Raw genomic sequence first — 21381 nt, 5'->3', positions numbered from 1 at the left:
CACAGCAACAAACTAGAGATTTAAAACTAAATGTGCTGAGTGAAAGATGGGACAATTAGGATGGGGCAGCAGGGTGAGGCAGCAAGGTGGGGCAGCAGGGTCGGGCAGCTGGGTGGGGCAGCAGGGTGGGGCAGCAGGGTGGGGCAGCAGGGTAGGGCAGCAAGGTGGGGCAGCAGGGTGGGGCAGCAGGGTGGGGCAGAGGAGCTGGGAAGGATCTGGAGAAAGATGAAATTGGAGGATGTGCTGCTTTCTGCTACTGTGACAAAATACCTTCGGGAATCAATTAATAAACAGGAAAAAAAATATTTTTGGCTCCTGGTTTCAGAGCTTTCAGTCCGGGATCAGTTGTCTCCATTGCTTTTGTACCTGTGGCAAGGCAGTATGTCACAGTGAGTACTCCCTGGAGGAAGCTGTCGATTTCTCTACTGGGGCAAAGGAGAATGGCAACAATGTCCTCTACAGAAACATGCCCCCGACGTCCCTACCTCTTCATAGCAGTACAAGCCAGGCCCAGCATCGGCATGTGCATCCTTAGCGAACATTTCAAACTACAGTGGCAGTGTAGCAGGGTGGGTGGATCATGGACTTTTGGGACCATTCTGAGAGCAAAGGAGATTGGGTTCTGATTTATTCCCTTGTTCCACAGTGGAGACTGAATTAAAGGTAGACAAATATTAAAATAGGAAACAACCTTTTAAAGCAACTGTTTGGCAATTCACCTGAGGGTTAATAGGTATTGAGCAGTGTCAGTCTTTATTGGCCTTGATCTTAGTAAGAAAAAAAAGAAAGTGAAAGAAAAACTACACAGGTTTTGTTGACCAGGAACTCTATGTTCTGTCAACTTATCACCTTGAGGTCATTGCTATGTGGTGCATGATGCCTACACTATCCATTCATAGTGCAATTTGTCACAGGCTCACAAATGATTGTCACTGAGGTTTTCTTAATATAAATACTTATCCTTTTATATATTCTCCATCTTTTTTCACCTAGCTCAATATATACATAGAACTCAATTTACTAATTCCACAAATGGTAACTGAATTTAACTAAACTTCTGAATTTTGTCAATCTCAAAAATATACCCATGCTTCATATCATTACTGAATATTGCAGTAATTTATTAATATTATTTATAGCTTAGAGATACAAAACACTTAGATTTTTGAAAGGCAGTAATGGCAAACTACCATTTAACATAAATTTGTTTTGAATTCCATATTAGCCACTCAAATGAGTTATAAATGTGCAATTAATTTGGAGCAGTTTCAAAGTGTGTCAGGTGGTTCTGATGGGGCACTCCAATCACCCAAACTTGAATTATCAAAACACTTCACAGTATCATAAAGTAGAGACAGCTTAGTTTGCCTTGTACACACATTCACACTTAAACCATGAAAATTTGAGCAATCACAGTCAAGCGTTGAACTTTACACACACACCCCATGAGTAAAAGGAAGCAGCTTGGAGAGTCAAAAGCACTGTGTGTAACAGAGAACCCAGTGCAACTTAACTACACATGTCAATATTCCCCTACAAGATTCATTCCAGCAGCTATAAAGTTGTCACAGTTAGGGTGACTATTGCTGTGATGAAGTACCATGGCCAAAACAACTTGGAGAGGAAAGGGTTTGTTTAGCACAGGCTTCTATGTCATAGTTCATCAGTGAAGGAAGTCAGGACAGGAACTCAAACCCTGCAGGAACCTGGGTACAGAAGCTGATGCAGAGGCCATGAAGGGGTGCTCCTTATTGGCTTGCTCTCCATGGTTTGTTGAGCTTGTTTTGTTATAGAATCCAGGACCACCAGCCCAGGGATGGCACCACCCACAATGGGCTGGGTCCTCCCTCATCAATCACCAATTGAGAAAATGCCTTACAGGTTTGCTTACAGCCTGATTTTATGGAGCCATTTTCTTAATTAAAGTTCCTCCTCTAAGATGACGTTAGCTTGTGTGAAATTGACATAAAACTATCCAGCACAACAGTGTTAAAAAGTCCAGAAACTTTTTAAGAATCCTGTATCTTACCACTAAATAGATACATAATTCAATGTTTTGAGGTACTGCCTTCCAATCTTTATTCTATCTACATGCCTTCCTTCTTCCCTTCCCTTTCTTCTCCCATTTCCTCCTGTGTTCCCTCTACTTTATTTGTCATTCTTCTTTTTCATTTTAGTTTTGAATAGATGGAGCAAATTATATCATTTTTATTATTTTCTTCATAAGGTTGGACCAGGGGTTTTTTACTTTTATTTCAACTATGAAAATATAAGGGTTTTAAATGTGTTAAGGTTCTTAGGTTAGAATTTATTCTTTCTCTGTCTGTCTGTCTGTCTGTCTGTCTGTCTGTCTGTCTGTCTCTCTCTCTCTCTCTCTCTCTCTCTCTGTGTGTGTGTGTGTGTGTGTGTGTGTGTGTGTGTGTGTGTGTGTGTGTATTTCTCTACTTGCTAGGAAAAAAGGAGACAAGATCAAGATCTGCACAGTTGGGGTAGTTATCACAGAGGGTGGAGGTGGTAAGTTATGTTCACTGGAGTCCACACAGCTCTGGACTCCATATCCACAGATGGGGAAAAAGTTCAGCAGTCCTTACTCCTTAGCTGCTGTTACCTTGAATCCCTTTAATTCTGAACCTCACACCTGAAGTGAATTAATGTTTTGTCCGCTTCCTTTCTGGATCGACTGCTGCTACTCTAGTTTTCTTTAGGACATATCCTAAACTCAAGTAGAAACAAAGTTTTTTTTTCCTTTTCTTTTCTCCTTGTTATTTTGTGTTATTGTGATGGGATTCTGCTATGCAGCTTAGCTGTCCCGGAACTCATAATGTAGTCCAGGCTGGTGTTGAATTTGCAGTGATCCTTCTACCTCCACCTCCCAAGTGGTGGGATTATGGGCATGTGCTGCCACACTCAGTTTATATTTCTAATATATAATGGGAATATTGTTTTGGTTTTTTTTTTCAAAAATTTTATCTATGGTAGCTGGCCTTCAGACAAGTCTTTAGCCATTGTCTTAATACTTTTTTCTGCTTTGTAATATATAAACATCTATGTTCTTTCTCATTTTATTTTTAAAATATATACTTAATTAAAACATAATTACATCACTTCCTCCTTTCCCTTTCCTCCCTCCAACTTCTCCCATATCCCTGCTCCTACTTTCAATTTGGTAGCCTCCCCTTCCTTAACTATTATTGTTACATACATATATTTATGCATATACACATATGTATGCACAAATGTGTAAACACAAACTGCCAAGGGCACTTTTGTTCTTAGTATTGGATAAATATTTATGGAGCTTATCCCTGGGAAAGGCTAATTCTCCCTCTCTCAGCAGAGAATTGTTGCTTGTAGTTCTTTGTCTGGTGGTGAGACTGTGTGAGTTTTTCCTTTCTGCATGTGTGTGTCTGTTGATACTGGCATTGTTTGTGCAGAGATTCCTATGAGAGACTGTTGTACAGTCAACTGCCTGGCATTCGGACTCTTAAAATCTTTCTGCCCCATTTTCCCTATTCCCTGAGCTGCACATGTAGAAACCATGATACAGATGTTTCCACTAAAGCTGGGTTCCCCCATAATCTGTTGATCTCTGCGTTGTGTCCAGGTATGGTTCTCTGTAATGGTCTTTATCTGCTATAAAGAGAACTTCTTGGATGAGTACTGACAGCTACACTTGCCTGTGCTTAAAAGGATAAGCTTTAGGAAACAGACAGACAGTATGCTGGTATAACAATGTGACAGTAATAGATTCTCTTCCAAGATCCATGACCACAATAACATCATATGGTTGTCTAGGTTTCTAGATTTCCCTCTTTTTGAGTGGGCCTTTAGATGTACCACATAAAACATATGTACAGGGACCTTAAGCTTATATATAGCTTCCTTAAGAAATTATATGCTAATGCTTTTAAAGGTCAGTAAGACATGCCCCTCCAAAACATGCTACTTTGCAGAAAGTGTATTTTGAACTGAAAGCAATTTGGAAGATACAAAGTAAACATTCTGCTCTCCTCCTGTGTGTCTAAACACAAGCCATTAATTTATGAGAAGATATCTCTCATTTCTGTCTGGAAGGACAAAGCTTATGAACCAAGTTGACTATGGGCCTAAGGATTCTGTGTAACAGCAAAAAAATAAACATGAAATATTTCACAGTTAGACAGTTGAACATTTAATGAACCAGATCTTAGAAACAATGTTGTAGAAACTCACTAAGAAGGTATGTGTTGGTTATTTAGAATTTATTTTTTCTTAGTCAACACTGAAACCAATTGGTGGGTAAAGATGAAATCACTGGTTCTTATATGGAATACCCAGAGCAAAAGGCAGGTTAATAAGAGAAAAACAAGTAATACCTTATTAATAAATATGTTTTCTATGCATAGAAGAGATACTCAGAGAAATGAATAAGTTGGTCTCCAAAAAGAGGTATGTTTTATCATTATTCTAAAAAATGTGTTCTTTTCTATTGAGGAGGTCATAAAAATAAGTTGGAATTGGAAGCTGTGATGATATTCACTAAAATGTCACAGCAAGTTAAGAAACTTATATCCTCACTTTTCTCCTGGGTGGGATGATCATGTGCTAATACAAGCCAGCTGCCAAATGAATACAAGCACATCCTTTCTAATATAGAGATTAGTGCCAGATTCCACTTATATTAAAGTAATACACTTCATTTCTTGAATTAATAATCATATCTGCCCTTCACAGACAAAGCCTGTTCTAATTATCTTTCTAAAGAGAAGGTGGTAGAAAATTTTGAAGAAGAACCAGGCACATCATTTGCTTACATTTATAACTGATAACATAGTTGATGATTAGCATTTCAGTAGTTGCCATGGAGACTTCAGAACCATTTTCATATGTTAAATACAGTGTTTTTTGACTTGTACTGATTTCACATTTAGAGACCTAATGTGTTTCACTCCTCTACCATTAGCTATTGGCTCTTTATTAGACATAGTGCAAGCAGTCCACAACTTCTAGGAAGAGTGATGAAAATTTACTCCCCCAAAGGCTAAAGTTGTTTTCCTTATCAAAATGGCACATTATCCACATTGTTGATACAACTAATGCATTACTATGGATCAAATACTCAAAAATTTTAATTGAAATACTCTTGTAACAGCATAATCATGCATGCAAAACAACACATTGAAAAGATCAAGGCCTATAGAGAAAATAGATAGAGTTTCCCTTCCTCCCACTAATAATAAGCAAAAGTGATCCCAAGCATTCCTGTGCAATCAATTATTCATTAAGAACATGAGAATGATGCTCATTAAAGCCACAGGAACTGGTACATGAGGAACTAAGTAACAGGGAAGTCATGTGGGAGTGCTACTCATTAGATCTAGGTAGCAAGAAACATAAGGATATTTATTAAAACATAAGAACAGAAATAAAGTAAAAGAGCTGAGCTCCTTGTGGTGCAGGATCCCCAGGACATGGCTCATATCCTGTATGATATGTCAGTCATGCCCTCAGAGAAGAGACTGCATAAGATGCTTTCATTTGTTCCAGCCTGTTTGTGGCTTTAAGCACTGACACACTGGGATCTCTAGCTGTGTTTGAAAATGCCTTATATCCATGCCATAGAGAAATGGACAGTGAGAGGTTTTCAACCAAAGCCTATACCCTTTAAACCTGAAATAATAAAAGGAATGGTGCAACTATTTGAAAGATGTGAAGATCTGGTATTGCTTTAAGAAAAGTTACATTCGATTTTGCAGTCTTTAATTGTAACTTTATTGACTCCTCTGAGTTGAATTGGTCACCACATTTGAGAGTTTTAAAAGGATATTCGTCTTTATTGAAGGAAATTTTTTCTGAAGATATAACTGTCTTCTAGGTACAGTGTCTCTGATTTAACAGGGGAAAAATGAAATTGCAACAAATATAAGTGAATGGGGAGAACTTTTTGGAGCCCAAACATACCAAAATAATGTCTTTTTGTCATCATCCGAAACAAGTAAAAGACAATTTGATTGAAGGACATATCCCTCATAGGGAAATTTAGGATATATAGGCATGTTTCTACAGAGGAAATAAACATTTGAGTTTCTGGGGAAAAATTGGATAAGAATAGTATTATTATTATATTATATATGGAAAGAAACTCATCATTGACCTAGATATCTAAGGTACTAACAAGTGCTTATAGTCATATTCCTAAGAAAAGGTAACAAATGAAGAAAAAAAATAAGTAGTTAGCATTCAAGACAGAAAGACAATGTGGCCCATGTGGCACTTGGAAGTTTTCCTAAGGGTAGTGTTGGTTTGGCTGCTCCTTGTGCTATGTTGTTAGTATTCTGACTATGTCATAGAATGTCTGTCTCAAACTCACATGATAGTGCAAGGGGGCTTGCTGCACTCTATCTGGAAAAGGCAAGAAAAAATACGAGTTGCTTGGAAACAACCATGCAAGAGAATGAAGTCCAAACGTTCAAGTTGTTCAGAAAGATCTTTAAGAATTCAGAGCAATGGTGAAAACAGCTACTCAATGGGTAAAGTTCTGACTCTAGGCAAGACCTGCAGAGTCAGAGAAGCACACGATGGACATAAACCTACAACTGCTCATGCATCCTTTGCATGGTTGTTTAATTTGTATCTATGAATGGAAATTGAATATGATCACTAAGACCAACTCCATGAGTCAGTGGAAGAAAAATCGTTCTCCAAACAAAGAAATTCTTCAAAATTATCTTTTGGTAGACAAATTTAACTCTTATTTTTATTCAATGAAGCTGTGAACAGAAAAAAAGAAGACAAATAATAAAGTATTGTTTCAGTTAACAATATGATGATAAACAACTTGTAAGTCCAAAGGAGGATATTGTATTCTCATGGCTCTAGAGATGCTCCTGTGAGGACACCAAAGGCACCAGACAGGTGAGAAATGTGATATGTTTGTCTATTCCAACATGAGCACTCTTGAAAGAGTAAAACCATCTTAATCCCATTAGTGATCACCCCATAGATAATAGTTAGTTTGTAATAGGCTACAAGTGTAGCATTTGTGGCAACTGAGTGTATACAGTGTCTCCCAGTGTCTGGAGGAATCACACCCAGGAGAAATTTGAGACAAGTAGGTCATGACTCAAAAGTAGTGTATAAGATTAACTAATGAAGATAGAATTTCATAAACCACCTAACTTGTCAAGAATTTTCTATTTTTTCTCCCTTGGTACCGCTGACTGATTTTAGCACAGCTTAAAATATTGGAGGTAGACATAAAATCATTCTGGTTTGTCTCACAGAGAGAAAGTAGACTTGAGGATGCTCAGAGATACCAGGTGAGGTCCTTGTAGTGTCTCCCCTTTATCTTTTACAAACTTGTGACAGTAATAACAATGAAGAACCCAAAGTGCTAATGGAGCTAATTTGGCCCCATGTAGTGAAAAGCCATATAGACTCTCCATGCCTCTCTGTCTTTCAGTCATTCCTTTCTAGTTGCTGGGTCAGTCTTGCTTGCACAGCAAAAAGTAAAATCCTGGTCTTTCAGATTGAGAACTGAGAGGGGAATGCCATGCACTGGGCTTATATTAGCTTCTTGTCTCATTGCTGAGATGAAACACCTGAAAGAAATAGCATGAGGAATAAAGGATTCATTGTGGCTCATGTGTCAAGGGAATACAGTCTATGCCACTAGCTAGGGAAATGTTCCAACAAAGACACTTGTGTGGGCATTTCACACTCAAACTACAACAGAAAGGAGGAACTCAGGAATATATCCAATAAAGTTGTCCATGACCTCTAGGGCTTAGCTGTCAGCTATTCCTGCATAGATCCAATCTCCCCAGTACAGTGAAAAAGTTGAGACCCAAACAAAAATGCCGTCTGCAAAGTGCAAACTGGACACAGAGGGGCTTGCAAATGGGGGAGATGAAAACTACACTTGAAGAAGATTAGCAAGAAAAAGGCATATCAGCACCAGAGACTCCTGAATGCATGTTAGAGTTGGCAATGTGAAACTAGCTAAAACTATTGCCGTTTGGAGGAAAACACACATTGTTTGTAAAAGTTAAACAAGATTTAAAATAAACTATTAAAGTGTCCAAGATACCATCCATTATTTTATGCACAGAGACCATAAGGATTACATAAGTGTACAGAGCTTATATGTTTAACAGATATGAAAACCAATATGATAGAATCAACAGATCAAAACTACAACAGGCCTCTTAAAGGTAGCCAAAATCTTCAAAGAAATTAATTTTGAAATAGATAGTAAAAGACCTCTACAAATAAATAAAATGTACAATATTAACTCAATAAAATACCTCTAGCTAATTATTATAATTAACAGACCAAAATATAAAAGCAAAGAACAAAAAAGAAGAGAGACACTTGGAGGGTGGAGAGAGTAGAGGAGAAAATATTTATTTACTGACAGAATAGATTCAGTAGCAAGACAGAGACTACAGGAATTGTAGGAACTAGAATGTCTTTGCTCCTGCCTTTTTAATTCTTTAGTGAAGCTGCCCCCACTGAGTGGCATGAGGTAGATTGACAAGAACAGAAAGTGTTTTATTAATGAATGAATGGAGGTTTTTAACATACACAGAAGTCCAAGGATGGCTTTTATCTTCTCCACTTTGTATCACTGAGGAAAGACAGCAGTGTATTCTTCAAAAAAGAAGAAGAGATTTCATTTCTGGGTAATGGTCACACATATTATGCAAGATGAGAGTAAGGAGATACATGGAACATAGATGTTTTGTTCTGTAGCTAAATACATAAAATGATCAGAGTCGTTCAGGAGGAAGTTTCTGAGTTGTGGAGGATACCGCACCCATTTTGCTGTGCTTGGTAGATAGAAGTCATAGTGAGGAAATGAATCACAACTGGGGTGCTATTGGAGAATTTCTCTGTATAAGGCAAGAAACTTAGGGAATGAGAGCTTTCACCAGAGCCCTCAGTTCAAATCACCAGCTCACCAAAGCATGTATCATTCATGGATTGTCATTGTGTGCTCCAGAGTAGCTAAAAATGAGCATGAGCTTACAGAAATCACCCAATCTGGAAAACAGAAACCATTTTAGAAAATGAACATAACTTCTCATAGTTGTGGAAATATGACATTCTAGAACCTGCACAAGCAGAGAGTTTTGTGATCAGTGTTAGCCAATGCTTCTCTTGTGGAGGCTTCTGCATATGTCCTTTTCTAGTAAAATGAGAAACAGAAGAGTGTCAAGACACACAGGATCGTCTTAGTGTTCAATATTTCATTTCCTGTCCTCCATGTCGAAAAATAGCCAATTCAGCAGATTTTTCAGTCCCAAAGAAAGGGCTTAGTTCGCAAGTTTTATTTTCAAATATTTCAGCTTTGAAATGCAACAGTTAGGAGATTATTTTCCAGCATGTCTCATTATGTGAAATTTTCCCTCTTCGTAAAGCTATAAAATATTTGATTATACCATTGAAACCATCAAATGCCCACTACGTCTTCATGATGACAATAACTTTTTTCTTTAAACAGAGCATGTAAATGTACAAGAGAATGAAACTGTTACAAAGCCAGGAATGAAGCTGGAGAATAATGAGGACTGGGGAGAGGAAGGGGAGCAAAGGGAGACTCATTTATTTCTGAACATAAAAGAACAGTCAAGATGTAAGTGTCCAATGGGGTTTCTCTTGATTCTTTATTTCCACCCTTTTTAAAGACCATGCAATTTTACATCTGAAATCTCATCTCCCATCAACAAGAATTGCTTTACAAGCATATCTTGACAGTTTGTGCTTGGTATATGCAGAGGGAAAAGACAGAATCAGTCTTTCAACTAAGTAAATCTGAGCTTGGAGATCAATTTGATTAAGAAATTAAGAGATTCCTCTGAGTTCCTGCTAGGGCTTGGATACATGTTCCCCAAAGGCTTGTGCTTGGTCTCTCAGATGAGACCTTGAGAAGGCAGAGCCCAGTCATAGGTCATGGGTCACTGTCAACACACCCTTCAAAATGGGAGCTCTGGCTCCATTTTCTCTTTCTTTTCCTTCATGTCATTAGATGAAGTGAGTTCTTTGCCATCCAGCACAAACAACTCAAGGTCCAGAGCAATGAGACTTTATTCCACTGAAGCCTATAAGCTATATTCCAGCACAAAACTTCTCTTAGCCCAGGAAGTAGTAGAGAATGTTGGTGAGCTTGAGAGAGCCTGGGCTATATAGTGGCGTCTGTTTTAGTAAACAAACATACACCAAAAATACATTTTCTGTACAAGTTCATTATTTCAGATATTTAATTATAGCAACTAACAGAGAATTAATAGGGAGAGTAGGGTCATAAACAACAATTGTACCTGTGGAAGAGACAAGGTAATAAGATCACAGTAGAGTTTTAAGGACAGGCTAGAGAAAGGCTAGTATATTGCTAGAATGCTTTAAGAAGAGCTTCCTGGGTGAGTATGGAGGGGCTGAAAAGACTGGAGACTGAACAGAATGCATACAAGAAAGACCAGGCTGATGAAGTTCATGGCAGAGATGAGAAATGTTATGAATGTGACTATAGGCCAGCCTAGTCACACCATTGCTGACTGTGGGGATACATTTTGTTTGTGACCTGAACATGTGGGACTCTAATGTTAAAGGACAAAAAGTTTTCCTGATGGAGAAGATTTAAGGCAACAAAGCATTTAGTCTCTGACATTGATGTGATTGTCTGCTTTAGCCAAGTTTCCCATAAGGATTTGAAGCAAAATAAACTGATAAACAAAACTGAAACAACAACAAAAGTGGTAAAGAACATAGATTTTAAACATTCCAAGCTTGGGCAGAGAAGGAGTGCATGGTGCACATGATGTATATGATGAACATGATATAAAGAACCAGTCAATACAGAGCCATTGCAATACTCATCAACGTGGCTTTTAAAAGTTAGAAAGATGCCGGGCAGTGGTGGCGCATGCCTTTAATCCCAGCACTCGGGAGGCAGAGGCAGGCAGATCTCTATGAGTTCGAGGCCAGCCTGGGCTACCAAGTGAGTCCCAGGAAAGGCGCAAAGCTATACAGAGAAACCCTGTCTTGAAAAATCAATAAAAAAAAAAAAAAGTTAGAAAGAAAAGCAACCATGACTGGGATAAGAAAAAAAAAAAGCAGATAAGACAGATTAGAGCTCATCAAGTGACACCCATCACAGACTCAAAGAATGAAATAAAAATTCAAAAGACAATTGGGCTGTACTGTGCTCCAAGCTGTGTCCTGCTCTTAGCTACTGATATGTTCTGATGTTCAGCTTCATGGTTCGAGTTGGCAGTAGACTTTGGCATCCTCCATATGCTTCTGGTTTGTAGGTAGTCAAGTAGAATGCAGAGCTGCGGTGACATGGTGGCACCCGTGGAGGAAAACAAAAGCCTGGGAGAGCAGGCATGTACAGCTGGCATATCACAGTGATATCCAAAGCTGTGAAAATATAGTCAAAAGATTGAAGTTTAGAGATGTCAGCAGTGTGGAGCCTGCCAAGGGATGCTTTTGACAGGGAGCAGAGTCCATCCTGCCAAGCCCTTTGTGGCTCATATAGTGCCACTGTGTCATGGATAGCGAACACAGAACACAAGTATTTAATGTCTGCCTTGGTGAGCTTCAGTCTTGCTTTGGTCTGATTGCTTCTTGTGTTCCTAGTCTTCCCATTTAGGTGAGAATGTGTACCCTGTGCCACGGTGTCTGGAAAATATGCAATTTGTCTTTTTTAATATTTTCAAGAATTCACCACTGGGTTTGCCTGAAGTCCAAGAGAAAACTTCAGAATTAGAATTCCAACAAGTAGAAAGAGACAGGGTTTGAGGATTATTGGAAATGGCTGAATGCCCTTTGCTTTGTGAGATGGCTGTGAGCTTTTAGACACCAGAGATAAATGCTGCTTTGATTGTGAAATGTCTCATGAAAGCTGTGAACACCAATTCCTTGAATGAACCTCACTTTTCAGAGGCCTTCTACAATGCTGTGTACCTGATCACAACTCAAAAATTGTGGAGAATTTGCAGCACCGGCAGCCCAGAGACACTTATCATGGGACAGTTTTTACCTGCTCTTCTTAGTAGTCATTCACTGCCTTCCTCTAGATGTGACCTGACATTTTTGTGATTACTAGATAAATCCTTTGGAATGTACAAACTTCCCTCAGTTCCACCAGCTAAAAGGCTAAGCATGGAGTCAGAAAGCATCCTTGGCCAATGGATGAAACTCCCCTACTTTTCTTGCACCAGTATATCTGGTATTTCCAAGAACATATTTGTAAAGTGCCTTTGTTTTTTATTTTAATTTTCTTTCTTCTTTTACTAATAAAAAGTTCATGAAATTGTAACCATATTAGAACCTGATATTTTGTTACACTAACCTGACTCTGCTTCTGGGCATTGGTCACTCAACACTTAGCATCAGAATAAACCATTTCACCTTTGAGGTGAGAATTGTGTTTTAGCATTGACATGTGCATGAGTTAAACATTTGGTCTCCAGACAGTGGCACTACTGAGAAATAGTAAACCCTTAGGAAGTGTGGCCTACTGGAAGGAAACTAGATCATTGGCAGTATTGGAACTGGGAACCTTCCTGTATCTCACTTTCACTTCCTGGTTACCATGCCATTGCTTTCCCCAGAACCTGCTTCTGCCATGATTTTATGGTTTCCACATCCTAAAAACAATGGTTCAGCCAAATCCAGACACACATCTCCTCGGCTATGAGCCAAAATAAATTTCTCCTCCTTATAAGTTTATAGTATTAGGCATTTTGTCGAAATAAGAGAGAGAGAGTTAATATGAAACTAGGCAAAGAGTAGGAATGAACCAAGTTGCCATTACACCTTTGAAGACAGATATGCAGACCACAGTGCTATTAGCTAAAACCAGTAACCACAGAGAACTTGGACTGACAAAAAAATAATTCTGAGATGGTCTAAACTTAATCACATAGGGACTAGCTGATAGAGAGCAAGAGAGATTAGAGAAGTTAATGATCAGTTAAAAATTAAGGTAACAAAAGACTGACCAACATGCCTGAAAGTGTTTACAACCCTTCATTTAAAAATCTAACTAAAAGTCAGTGAGATGACTCAGTGAGGAAAGACACTAAGCACAACAACTTGAGTTTGATCCCTGGGACCTGCAGAGTGTATGGAAAGAATTGACTCCTGCAAGCTGTCCTCTGACCCCCATATACATTTCGTTTTGTGTCTTCACATACTTTCACATACACACAAATATGTATGACACAATAAATAAATAAATAAATAAATAAATAAATAAATAAATAAATAAATAAATAAATAAATAAATGCTACCCAGCTAGGTTGATGACCATGTACCACAATAGCTAGCTGTGAATGAACTTCCCAGATCAGCCAGTGGAAAAGCAACAATTATTTCTCCTTTTGTATTGTCCTCCTATTTCAAATCTTCCAACTTCCCCATCTCTCTTATCTATAACAAATGTAGATTAAATGGAAGTGTTAGGAATCACTAAACCCTGTCTCTCTGTGTGTCCTTGTGTGTGCAATGTGAACCTGCTAAATGCTTATCACTATCTAAAACCCATTTATTTGTTCTTTATACTGCTTCTTTTTCATTTTACTCCTTTTGATTTTTAGAACTATAACTCTTCAAAGGCTGCATGGGAAATGTGTGAATATTTAGGCTTTAGAGGACATTCATCTCCTTATTGTTTGGTTTCAGAATTCTCAACAATGGAAATGTTATCTTGGAATTATCAGCAAACATTTTTAAGATTGAATTGTTAACCTGCCATTATATATCCCCAAACAATGGACACAGCCAACTCAACCTCCAACTGCACAACAAAATCAACAAAGGTATTTGGGAACCAGGAAAAATTTGAAGGTTTGGCTGCTATTCTGTCATACTTCGGCATTTAGGTCCAGCTTGATAAGATGACAGTTTTATCAATCATAATTATGATAGTAAGAGCCAAGTGTGAGGCATGACTCAAGTTACAATCTAATTCTGTGGCTGATGCTTATAATTTGATTCACCTTTGATTATCCTTAGGAAGAGGTAAAAACCCTTCTACTTAATTGTCAGCAGTTTCTTCCCACTTGCGCCCACCCTACAATATCTGAGCTGTGATTAGAGGTCTTTTACTCTCCTTTTATTGTTCCACTTTGTGCTGATTAACATCTAATTTGGTGATAATTAGATCAATGTTTGCATGCTATTTCATAAGTATAAAGGAACAGAAACTGTAATGGGAAACACTTGCTTGCTTTGTCTCTAAAAAGAAAGGTGAGCATTTTCACATGACAATAAGCTGACCAAACAAAGGAACAGACCAAAATTGTGTTCCTTTTTCATAGAGATCTTTGTCACTGCTTTCATTTCTAGCATCTGTTCACAATTCAAGATCTGCTATTGCCAGGTATCACTGCATACACCTGCCATCCTTTTACTCAGGAATCAGAGTCAAGAGGATCTTGAGTCCCTGGTCAGTCCAGGACATTTTGTGGGAGACATTGTTCCACAAAAGAAATACTTTCTCTGGATATGATCATTTTGAGAGGGGACTTTTCTGGTGTTATGATATGTTTTTCCTGTAAATGTCTGATTTGGTGCTAGGAAATGGCAATCTGTAGTCTTCTAACTCTCTTCAATTAAAGGCAGGCTCCCTTGGAATAGGAGGACCTCAAGAAAGTCATGTGCTTTAACAGTTTGCAAGGCAAATGTGTAAGGGACTAGCTCACAGTGTAGTGTGGACTTTGGAATAATGGTGCTATTGCCTTGCTAAGTTAATATGTGGCCCTGGGCAGTCGCAGGAAAGGAAGCAGTCAAGAGAAAAGTTCAGTGACTTGATCCACCCCAAAGATACTGGAAAGAGTATAACATATTTTAAGATGGATGAATCAGGGCTAGCATACCAGAAAAACTATATATTCAGGATAAATTACTCCATTTATCAATTCTTTTAAGATTGTATATGACAAAAATAGCTCTTCAGCAACAGCTTTGATATTTCTTATATCAATATGAAAAGTAGGTATTAGACAAAATAGAAATTGGTGTTTTTTTTTAACCAAAGTAAAATTATGGGCCAGGTGGTGGTAGCACATGCCTTTAATCCCAGCACTCGGGAGGCAGAGCCAGGCAGACCTCTGTGAGTTCGAGGCCAGCCTGGGCTACCAAGCAAGTTCCAGGAAAGGCGCAAAGCTATACAGAGAAACCCTGTCTCAAAAATAATTATGGTATCACCAAAATTTTAAGGCAAAACTCAGCTCTAGAAGTCTCAGATAATTAGGCTTTACTACTGGTCCTCAGTCGAATTTAATGGTACACAGCACAAAGAAGAGGTTTAATCAATGGGGCACATTGGTTAGAGGAGTAGATACAGCAATCCAGTGACCTCAAGACTGCTACGATGCAATGAGGTGAGTTTTGGATTTAAACAGAGAAAAAGGGGGCCAGGAAGTCAAGAAGTATACAAGACTAGCCAAGCAACTCTAGTCAAGGTAGGATCTACTTGTTACTGTCTCAGTTCTGCTTCTTCAGGGTTGCTTAAGGAGTCACTATTTCTCGAGGGGAATAGTCTGCTTTCCACAAAGTAAGTACTCCTGCTTCAGGATGCAGACTCATCACAATAGACAACTGCCCACATTTGGGAGGTGGTCTGTCCAGTGAGGCCCTACTGTTTCTGAATCCAAGGGAACTGTCGGTTTAGAACTACATTTAAGAGCTATAACTACCCTTAAGTATAAAGATGCCTTAGTTACTCTTACCTTTGTCCATCCAACTTTCAAGGGAGATGATGCAGATTAGGTATCACTGGTTTTTACACATGAGTAACTAACATGTTTGTATGTCTGTGTAGTAGTATCAAGTGACCCAAAACAAAGGACACAGATGCAAAATGAAGACAGAGATGTCAGGCTTTTATCCTGCCACAGTAGGAGACAATGCTTCTGTGATTATCTGTAATAGCAATGTTGTCATGAGTGGATTCAGAATAGATGCTGTATGGCTCTGACATCTATTTGGCATCCTAATTTAAGCTTAGCACCATGCCTTTCTATTGTGTCAGTATTGATGATCTCATTACCTCAAATGATCCTAATTCAAGAAGGAAAATAATTCTCTGAAAGTAATAGTACAGGCCTTTAATACCAGCACAGGGGAGGCAGGTGGATCTCTATGAGTTCGAAACTTATCCGATCTGGTTAGTTCTGAATTCTAGTCCAGCTAGAGCTGTACAATAACACTCTATCTTAAAATAAAAACAAAAAGGAAGAAAGAAAAGAAGGAGGGATGAAGTGAGGAAGAAGAAAAGAAGGGAAGAATGAAGGAAGGAAAGAGGAAAGGACTAGTAAAAGTTTTGATCCAAAAATATGAAAATTATATCTGGTGATGCCCTTAGTCCCAAATACCTCAGTCCATGTCAGTCTCAGAGTAGCTGCCAGAGGACAGAGCTGAGGCAAACACAACTGCTTAAACAATTTAATCTATTCTAAGATTTAATTGTGAATATATTTCAGTATTTTAAAATTTGTTTTAAAATGCAATTTAATAGCATTGTGGAATTAATTATATATGCACATGAATGTGTTTGTGTGGTGGCAGGTTTTCCATCTATTTTTTTGCAGTCATCTGCTGTGCTCATATTCAGAGGAAAGAAGGGAAGGATGACACAAGGAAGGACACAAAAACCTTGCCTCCGTCTCTTATTATGTTCTTAGTATGAAAAAAAGGTGTATTAAGTTAAAGAGATAAGAAAATGCTAGAGAGCCCTTAAAATCAGGGTAAAATTTGATTTCAAGTGGATGTGTCAGATTGACTCTGCTTGCTTTATGACTGGCAGATAGGTAACTATGGTGTATGTTCCAGGGGTTCTTGGGAAGCATTCTGAACTTTAGGATTCAATGTTCTTTTTAAGTCAGATCAATTATTATTTTGACCCAATCTTTTATATTTGTTATTATTTTTCTCCTAAGAGCAGACAAAAGAGTCAAAACACAACTGCTCCCACAGTTAGAAATTCCACAAAAACTCCAAGCTAACAGCCACAAATATTCAGAGAACCTGCTGCAGATTTCTGCTGACCCCTTGCTTCTTGCTTCAGACTCTTTGAACCCATACGTGCCCTGCTTAGTGGATTCAGTGGGCCATATTCTCCTGGTGTCCACATCTGCTCTGACTGCTGCTGTTGCTGGAGGGCTTCTCTCCAGGCTCCACCAAGCCCCGCAGTCCCACAATCCACGTATAACATAATCACTCAGGCGCTTATATCACTTATAAACTGTATGGCTGTGGCAGGCTTCTTGCTAACTGTTCTTATATCTTAAATTAACCCATTTTTATAAATCTATACCTTGCCACATGGCTGGTGGCTTACCGGGGTCTTTACATGCTGCTTGTCCTGGAGGTGGCTGCAGTGTCTCTCCCCCCTTCTTCCTGTTTCCCCAATTCTCTTCTCTCCTTGTCCCACCTATACTTCCTGTCTGGTCACTGGCCATCAGTGTTTTATTTATATAGATCGATATCCACAGCAGCTGCAATCTTTCTGCTCCCCTTTCCGTGGGATTCCCTGATCTCCAAGGGAAAGAATCCTATGGAGACCTCCCATTTAGACTCTCTCTGAGTAATGTCTGGTAGTGGGTTTCTGCATCTGCTCCCATCTGATGCTGGAGGAAGCTCTCTGATGGCAAGTGGACAAGGCACAAATCTATAAGTATAGTAGACTATCATTAGGCATCATTTCACTGGTTTATTTATTTATTTATTCATTCATTTATTTATTTTGACAAGGTAAGTTTGACTCTACCCTAGATCTCTGACCTGTTGATACTCTGTGTCTTGGCCATCCAGGCAGTATAAGTCATGGCCTCCCTCTTTTGGTGTGGCATGGGCCTCAAGTTAAACTAGACATTTGTTGGCTACTCCCACAAGTTCTGGCCTCCATTGCCCAGCCCATCTTGCAGGCAGGAGAGGTTGTAGGTCAAAGGTTTTATGGCTAGATTAATGTCCATATTTCTTTTTTTGGTAGCCTGAAAAGTGCCTACCACACGAAAGAGACTAGAACATCGAGGTGAAGGCTCCATGCTCGAGCTCTATACCTTCAATGAACTGTGCACATGCTGTCCCAATGTCAGTTGCTAGAGAGCAAACCTCTGTCCTAGCATCAGCTTGGGTTGTTTGGGGATCTCCATGGGACGTCCCCTTGGCCCACAACTGAACTGAATGTAACCCAATCCCTCCACTGCAAACCTTGCCTGACTACAAGAGATGGACAGTTCAGATTCTGTATCTCCCATTACTAGGAGTCCTCATTGAGATCACCTTCATAGATTCCCGGAAGTTTTCACTGAACTAAGTTTCCATACCACTTTTAAATGTCCCCAAATTTCAGCCATCTCTCCCAGCACTCCCTCCCTCCATCCCTTCTTCCTACCACTTGATCTTTCCCACTCTGTCTCCACCCACCCCCACTCTACCTGCAAAATCTATTCTATTTCCTATTCTCCTGGAGATCCATGTCCCACCCCCACGAGAACCCTCCTCTTTATCTAACCTCTCTGGGTCTATGGACTACAGGTTGGTTAATGGCTTTTATTTAATTATTTACTTAATGTCTATTATCCATGTATAAATGAATACATAGCATATTTGTCCTTCTGAATCGGTGTTACCTTACTCAGGATATTTTCTAGTTCTATCCATTTGCCTGCAAGTTTCATGATGTTATTTTTAACAGCTGAGTAATACTCCATTGTGTAAATGTACCACATTTTCTTTGTCCATTCTTCTGTTGAGATACATCTAGGTTGTTTCCAATTTTTTTGCTATTATGAATAAAGCCACTATGAACATAGTGAGCAAGTGTCTTTTTGGTAGGATAGAGTCCTCTGGGTATATGCCCAAGAGTAATATGTCTGGGTTTTGAGTTAGATAGATTCCCAACTTTCTGAAGAATTGCCATATTGATTTCCATAGTGGCTGTAAGATTTTGCACTCCCACAAGCAATGGAGGAATGTTCAATTGCTCCATTTCCTTGCAAGTATGAACAGTCACTTGTGTTATTTATCTTAGCCATTCTGACAGGTGTAAGATGTAATCTCAAAGTACAACTTGAAATCAGGGATAATGACATTTCCAGCAGTTGTTTTATTTGTTCAAGATTGCTTTAGCTATCCTGTTCCATGGTTTGTTTGTTTGTTTGTTTGTTTGTTTGTTTGTTTGTTTTTTCATATGAAGTTGAGAGCTGTCCTTTCAGAGTCTGTAAAGATTGTGTTGGAATTTTTATGAGGCTATTGAATCTGTAGAATGCTTTTGATGAGATAGTTCTTTGTTTTTTTTTTTTTATTTTTTTTTTAAAGACAGAGTTTCTTTGTGTACCCCTAGCTGTCCTGGAACTTACTCTATAGACCAGGCTGGTTTTGAACTCTGATATTCCCCTGCCTCTGCCTCACAAGTGCTTGCATTAAAGATATGTGGCACTTACTGGTCATATTTTGGTATGTTGATCCTATTGATTAATCTCTCAGGTGCTTGGGAGATCTTTCCATCTTTTGATATTTTCTTCAGTTTCTTTCTTCAAAGACTTAAGTTTTTGTCATCCAAGTCTTTTACTTACTTGAATAAAGTTACTCCAGATGTTTTATATTATTTGACGATAATGGGAAATGAGTTATTTCCCTGATTTCTACCTGAGTCCATTTGCCATTTGTATATAGGAGGGCTACTGATTTTCTTTTTATTTAATCTTGTACCAAACTACTTTGCTGAAGGTAGGAGTTCCCTGGTGGAATTTTCAGGATTACTTATGTATACTACCATCTCATCTGCAAATAAAGATACTGTGATTTCTTCCTTTCCGATTTCTATCTCCTTGATCTTTTTCAGTTGTCTTGTTGCTCTAGCTAGGACTTCAAGTACTATATTGAATAGATATGGAGAAAGTAGACAACTGTATCTTGTTCCCAATTTTAGTGGAAGTGCTTTGAATTTCTCTCTATTTAAGTTCGTGTTGGCTATAGGCTTCCTGTAAATTGTCTTTACTATGTTTAGGTATGTACCTTGTAGCCCCAATATCTCCAGGACTTTAATCATGCTAGATTTTTATCAAAGGACTTTTATGAATCTAATGGGATGATCATGTGTTTTTTCTTTCAGTTTGTTTTTATGATGGATTATATTTAATGATTTTTGTATATTGAACTATCCCTGCATCTCTGGGATGAAACCTACGGTAGATGATCTTTTTGATGTGTTCTTGGATTTTGTTTGCAGGTGTTTTATTGATTATTTTTGCATCTACATTCATCAAAAAATTGGTCTGTAATTCTGTTCCTTTGTTAAGTCTTTATGTGGTTTGGGTATCAGGGTAACTGTGGCCTCATAAAATGGATTGGGCATATTTCTTCTGTTTCTATTTTGTTGTTATGGGTGTAGTTAACCTCCTTAGGTTGGAGTTTTCTTTCTAGCATCTTCTATAGGGCTGGATTTATAGATAGGGATGTTTAAATTTGGCTTTATCATAAACATCTTATTTTCCCCATCTATAATGAGTGAAACTTTTGCTGGGTATAGTGGTCTGTGCTGGCATCTGTGCTGAGAGTCTGCAGCATATCTATTTAGGTCATGCTTTATTTTAGAGTCTCCATTGAGAAGTTGAGTATAATCCAAAAAGGTCTGCCTTTCTATGTTACTTGGTCTTCTTCTTTTAAACCTTTTAACATTATTTCTTTGTTCTGTATATTTAGTGTTTTGAGCATTATGTGGCAGGGGCACTTTCTTTGCTGGTCCAGTCTACCTGGTGCTCTGTTTGCTGCTTGTACCTTTATAGGAATCTTCTTCTTTAGGTTAGGAAATTTTTCTTCTATGATTTTGTTGAAAATATGTTCTGTGCCCTTGAACTGGGGTTTTCCTCCTTTCTCTATTGCTGTTATTCTTTGGTTTGATTTTTTCATAGTGTCTCAGATGATTTCCTGAATGTTTTCTTTCAAGAATAACTTAAATTTAACAGTTTCCTTGACAGATGTATCCATTTTTGTTATTGTGTTTTCAATGCCTAAGATTCTTCTTTCCATCTCTTGTATTCTGTTAGTGAAGCTTATCTCTGTTCCTGTTCAAATTACTGAATTTTTAATTTCAGAATTCCCTCAGTTTGTGTTACTTTATAGCATCTATTTCCATTTTCAGATTGAACAGTTTTATTTATTTATTTCCTTCAACTGTATGTTTTGTACTGGCTTTTAAAGAGCATTTACTCATTTTCTTCATTGGTGTGTGGGTGGAAGTGTGTCTTTTTCTGTATTTTTAAAGGAATTTACTCATTTCACTTCCTCTTTCAGGACTTGTATTATGTTCACATAGTTGGTTTTAAGGTCTTTTCCTTGTGCTTCACCTATGCAAGTTCAGAGCCTGCTGTGGTAGGATCGCTGAG

Source organism: Peromyscus maniculatus, chromosome 10 (assembly GCF_049852395.1).
Source record: "Peromyscus maniculatus bairdii isolate BWxNUB_F1_BW_parent chromosome 10, HU_Pman_BW_mat_3.1, whole genome shotgun sequence".
NCBI classification, from domain to species: domain Eukaryota; kingdom Metazoa; phylum Chordata; class Mammalia; order Rodentia; family Cricetidae; genus Peromyscus; species Peromyscus maniculatus.
This window is presented reverse-complemented; position numbering follows the sequence as displayed.